Below are 6,098 nucleotides of genomic sequence, written 5' to 3'. Positions count from 1 at the left end.
CTCACTATGTGTAAATCTGTTATTCACACTGTCTTGGTTTTCCCAACAGCCCTGTGATCAGGGGCAATTGTTATCCCCTTTATACAGATAAAGTCACTGAGGCTGGAGAGGTTAAGAAACTTGCTAGTGTTAAGTGGTCAAGCCAGGCAGCCTGGCTCCAAGCCCCTGCTCTTATCTGACCAAATATGAAGGGAAGATTTACTGAACTTATATCATCTTCTTCCTCTTTGTTTCTGTTATGACTCAGGGAACAAGATGAAGAGGTTTTCCTCTCCCAGAAGCATAAAAAGCTACTGACCTCATCCCAATAACAACAGTTAAAGAGAATGACTTTACATACAAAAGATACAGTAATAATGACACTTTATGGGCCAGGCAGTATTCTAGGTGCTTTATTATATGGGCTCATTAATTAATTTAACAACCTTCTGAGGTAGGTGCTACCATCTCCACCATGTTATGGGAACTCAAGCAAATGTGCAGAGCCCTTGGAGCTCCAAAGACTGCTTTCAACCATTCTACTATACAGGCTGTCCAACGCTGGGCTCTCAGAGGCAAGCCAACAGGCAATTATGGATGCTGCCTTGGCTAGATATCAGGGGTAGAAGGCGTATGGTCAGTAATGTAGTCTCAGGGCAAACTGTGAATTGAAGTTAAAAGAGAAGTGCTATTTATTGACAGCTTATAATTTAAGTGAGTAGGAATATTTTAAGTTAATAATGCCCTAACTGGGGTTCCAAGTCCTTGGACTTCACCAAAGAAAATCACAGGGGTTTGGGAGCTATTTTTAATATTTCAAAAGGCCTATTAGTATGTCACTAATCATATAAAATACAGGGTTTGTGTATGGCAACAGAGTCTTAAAGAAGAAAACTTTTAGGGAAAAATTCATTTTTAGACTTGAGCAAATTTTCAAGTATTCCTAATTCTGGAAACAAGTGAATTTCTGTCCTGTCAGAGTTGAAATAATCCTTATGCATGTCAAATTTACCCTAATAGAGAAGATACTCATTATCAAAGCAAATTCAACAAGACTCAAAGACTTCAGAAAAGAAGTTGCCGGCAGACATGAAAGGCAATTTTAGCCATTTACTTAGAATTGCCAGTCACCGTAGGAGCAGAAGAGGCGTTTTTCTGCCAACTGGTTGAACCTTGTGCCAGAATGATCCTGCTGTTTTTTAATTGTCCTAAAAGCTTGTAGCCAGCAATTTCCCTGCCAAGTCTGACCTCACTTTCATGTTTTTTATAATATGCAGATCACGAAGTGTCCCATTCAGAGGGGGAAAACAAGAAATTACTTCTTCATCCTTACTCTTGAAGCTCATCACATAATCTGTATTATGTCTCTGTAAAATAATACATCAATGGCCATCTCAAAGCCTTCTGTGTCATTTTTTAGTACCACTGTCCTTGCGTACCTTTGAACATATGATTAATCCTCATGGCAAACTTACAAGGTAAGAAAGGGGACAACAGTGTTACTCCCATTATGAGTGATAAACTGACGGAATTATGACTGATGGACATACAAATCTATGTGTGGTGTATTAAGTTGCAAGCTGCATAATGAAATTTAGAGTATGCTCTCAGTTTTTGGTATAAAAGAAAAGGCATGTAACTGTGTACGTGTGTGCATGCATATGCGGGTGTGTATAGAGGTGGGATATAAAAGCTCGCAAAAGATCTTGTGATATACAATCTAGTTACTTCCTAAGGTGGTAATGTTACCTCCTAACAGTTACCTCCTAAAATGGGAGTGAGTGAAAGAAGCTACTGAGAACGTTCACTTTTATATCTATGCACCTCTGTATTGTTTTAATGTTTTGTAATAAGCATATATTATTTTACAATGTCAAAAGAATTTTAGAAAGAGAAAAGGTTTAAAGTCGGTGATAGATGTTCTCCACAATCAACAGCCCTATCTAGTTTATTCCACTGGATTCAGATTTTCAGAGCAATTTTAAAGAAACATTCGGAAAACCTTCCTCAACTCTGGAAGAAAATAGCTGCTTGGTATTTGAGTCTTGGGGAAGCAACTTTCTACTTAATGCTTTTTGGGGGCCCTTGCTCCCAGATGGAATGGAGATTCAGTTGGGATGACCAGAGGCTTCCATCAGCCAACACCTTGGGTTCATGGAGTTCTTTGAGGAGCAAAATAAATATGTAAAAAATGGGAATGCAGAGCCGTACTGTGTGGCCCGGCAGTCTAGGCACTTCTTGGACAGCATGTCTCACCAGATGATGAAACTCCTGAGCAAGAAGATGGAGAAGCGGAACCTCAAACTGTGGCAGCAAAATCTAAAGTTGTAGGGGGCCTCAAATCTGACCCTATCAGAAACTCAAAATGGAGATGTGTCTGAAGAAACAACGGGAGATAGAAAGGTTAAAAAATCAAAACATTCTATAAATGTGGCCTTATCAGAAACTCAAAATGCAGACGTTTCTCAAGAAATACTGGAAAATGTAAAAGTTAAAAAGTCTCCCCAGAAATCCACTGTATTAACCAATGGAGATGCAGAAATGCAGTCTCCCAATTCAGAATCAAAAAAGAAAAAGAAGAAGAAACAGAGAAAACTGGTGAATGATGCTGGGCCTGATACAAAAAAAAGCAAAAACTGAAAACAAAGGGGAATCTGAAGAAGAAAGTGCCAAGACTCCTAAAGAAGCAGAAAATAATGTGGAGAAGCTAGATAATGATGAAGATGACAGTGAGGTGCCCAGCCTGCCCCTGGGACTGACAGGAGCTTTTGAGGATACTTCATTTGCTTCTCTATGTAATCTTGTCAATGAAAACACTCTGAAGGCAATAAAAGAAACGGGCTTTACAAACATGGCTGAAATTCAACATAAAAGTATCAGACCACTTCTGGAAGGCAGGGATCTTCTAGCAGCTGTAAAAACAGGCGGTGGTAAAGCCCTGGCTTTTTTCTTCTCTGCAGTTGAACTCATTGTTAAGTCAAAGTTCATGCCCAAGAATGGAACAGGGGTCCTTATTCTGTCACCTACTAGACAACTAGCCATGCAAATTTTTGGTGTTCTTAAGGAGGTAATGACTCACCATGTGCACACCTATGGGTTGATAATAGGTGGCAGTAACAGATCTGCTGAAGCATAGAAACTTGCTAATGGGATCTACATCATTGTGGTCACACCAGGCCGTCTGCTGGACCATATGCAGAATACCCCGGGGTTTATGTATAAAAACCTGCAGTGTCTGGCTATTGATGAAGCTGATTGTATCTTGGATGTTGGGTTTGAAGATAAATTAAAGCAAATTATTAAACTTTTGCCAACACGCAGACAGACTATGCTCTGTTCTGCCACCTAAACTCAAAAAGTTGAGGACCAGGCAAGGATTTCTCTGAAAAAGGAGCCACTGTATGTTGATGTTGATGATGATAAAGCTAATAAGCTAATGTGACAGTGGATGGTCTTGAGCAGGGATATGTCGTTTGTCCCTTTGAAAAGAGATTCTTCTGCTCTTTACACTCTTTAAGAAGAACCAAAAGAAGAAGCTCATGGTCTTCTTTTCATCGTGTATATCCGTGAAATACCACTACGAGCTGCTGAACTACATTGATTTGCTGTCTTGGCCATTCATGGAAAGCAAAAGCAAAATAAGCATACAACCACATTCTTCTAGTTCTGCAACGCAGATTCGGGAACACTATTGTGTAAGGCAGCAAGAGGACTGGACATTCCTGAGGTCAACTGGATTCTTCAGTATGACCCTCCAGATGACCCTGAAATATATTCATCGTGTGGGGAGAACAGCGAGAGACCTAAATGGGGGAGGCCATGCCTTGCTCATTTTGCACTCAGAAGAATTGGGTTTCCTTCATTACTTGAAACAATCCAAGGTTCCATTAAGTGAATTTGACTTTTCCTGGTCTAAAATTTAGGACACTCAGTCTCAGCTTGAGAAACTGATTGAAAAGAACTACTTTCTTCATAAGTCAGCGGAGGAAGCATATAAGTCATACATATGAGCCTATGATTCCTATTCTCTGAAACAGATCTTTAATGTCAATAACTTAAATTTGCCTCAAGTTGCTCTGTCATTTGGTTTCAAGGTGCCTCCCTTTGTTGGTCTGAACATGAACAGCAATGAAGGCAAGCAAAAAAAGCAAGGAGGATTTGGCTACCAGAAAACTAAGAAAGTTGAGAAGTCCATAATCTTTAAACACATTAGCAAAAGTCATCTGCAGCAGGCAGTTCTCTCACTCAAGACATGCCTTTCTTTATCTTGAGTAACTTTGTCCTAAAATGAATTTTTACCCCTCGATCTAACAGGATTTTTGTAGCCTTTGGAATTTGGACTGGTCTGACAAGAGTATAAATTGACTTGGGTTGCAAGCACTGAGCACTGTTACTTCTATCAAGTCTCTTTTATTTTTGGGACATAAAACAGGCTTTAATTTTCTTGGTTGCCCAAGCACAGAGCAAGGAATGTCTGCTGTTTCTTGTGATGATATAATATTTTAATTTTAAATCTCTCTCCCTCATACACATGAATGTATGTTATTGTTTCACTATAATTCTTTTTGTACTCTTCCTTCTTGGTTTGTGAAGATTTCTGTAGCATGGGTTGCTTTGCTCACTGCTGTAATAGGTGACCTGGTGTACTGGGAAGCTGGTGGTAATGCAGAAAAGAGTCTCAGGTTATTTTTTGTTTTTAGTTATTTCTTGGACATTGAGAGTACCTAATGACTCCTCCTGAAAATGCTGTAGTATGAAAGAGCAAAGAGCTTTGGAAAATACCTAAGAAGCACCTTAGGATTAGGGTGGCATTGCTTTTATAGATTCTTGATTTTAAAGCAATGAGCCTTTCTCAGGTGTTTTGTTTTTTAGAGCAAAAACTACGGGTTGTAATTTGAATAAAGTGTCACTAGCAGTCATAACATCTGATGGGTGTGGGGTAGGAAGAGGGTGGAATTGAGATGTTTGAGCGTCGTTTACATCAATAGAGGTATAATACACGCATTTCTTCATTCGGTAACACAGCAAAGACTTTAAAAACACATACAAAGAATGGTGATGCTCCTCATTCAGATTTCTTTAACTCAAGGTGGTTTGGATTTTGGTAAGCCTTTTTGCTCTGTACAGTACTTAGAAGACACGGGCAACTGCCTTGTCTTAGAGCCAAGCCATCAGACAGTGCCTAGCACATATTAATGTTTGCCTCTTTCTGAGAAAAATTACCTCTTCCAGTCCCTGAAACAAAAAAACACATTTGTTGTGAAGATTGAAAATGAACAAAGTCAGAAAAAAACAGCAAAGTCAGATGGGTTTTTTGTCGTAGGAGCACTTGATTTCTAGTGTGTTTTGTATAATATATAACTACAAAATAATAGATTTTGTAACAATTCAAAATGAAAATTTCTAGCATCACTTTGCCGTTGTGCCAGTTAATCATAGAATCCCATTGAATGTAAGTGTGCTAATATCTAATGTAGAGGAAACTGTTTGGTAAAGAATATTCCAGTAGGAAAAGAAAAGAACAATCTTCCATTTCCAGGTTTGGCCGTTATCACCCTGGTGAGACCTGTTCTGGGCTTCCAACCTTGACTGCTGGGCTCCTGGTTTGGCTTCTTGGATTCCTAATTCCTCGTGTTTAGTAACTCTCTCCAGGATCATGTTTTCCTTTTGTTTTCAATTCCAGAAGTAATGTTTTTTAAAAGACAAAACAAAGGGAGGAATATTTAATTACTGAGCAAAAGTAAATACTGTTGGCATTTTGTACCTAATCTAATTTTATATGCAAGTTCATGCTTTTAATTTTTTATCAAAATGAAGTCATCTACCTACTACTTGTAACCAGCTTGTTTCATAACATGTTATTTTCCTGTGTCATTAAATAATAACCTCAAAAAAAAAAAAAGGAGAATGCAGTCTTCGTTATTTATTTAGATTTTTGTACAAGTCTATGATATGGTTCCATAATAAAGGCAGTTTGGGGATGAATAGTCTACATAGCAAACTCCTTCCATCCAACTGGGAATGTGACCAAGGAATGATGGTGTAGTAGAAATAACAAAAATTTGAATTTTGACAGACTTTTATTCACATCCTAACTGCTATTTAAGAGAGGTTTGGCC

At 38.6% G+C, this 6,098-nt stretch overlaps 1 pseudogene; it reads left to right on the top strand.

Moving 5' to 3' along the window:
• The first annotated feature begins 1,523 nt into the window (after positions 1-1,523).
• Positions 1,524-5,840, top strand: LOC108544917 (ATP-dependent RNA helicase DDX18 pseudogene; annotated as a pseudogene).
• The last annotated feature ends 258 nt before the right edge of the window (positions 5,841-6,098 follow it).

The sequence above is a fragment of the Rhinopithecus bieti genome, unplaced genomic scaffold, assembly GCF_001698545.2.
Source record: "Rhinopithecus bieti isolate Rb0 unplaced genomic scaffold, ASM169854v2 scaffold_26871, whole genome shotgun sequence".
In the NCBI taxonomy this organism is placed as follows: Eukaryota; Metazoa; Chordata; class Mammalia; order Primates; family Cercopithecidae; genus Rhinopithecus; species Rhinopithecus bieti.
Note: the sequence above shows the minus strand (reverse complement) of the source record. Positions and strands in the feature narration are given on the sequence as shown.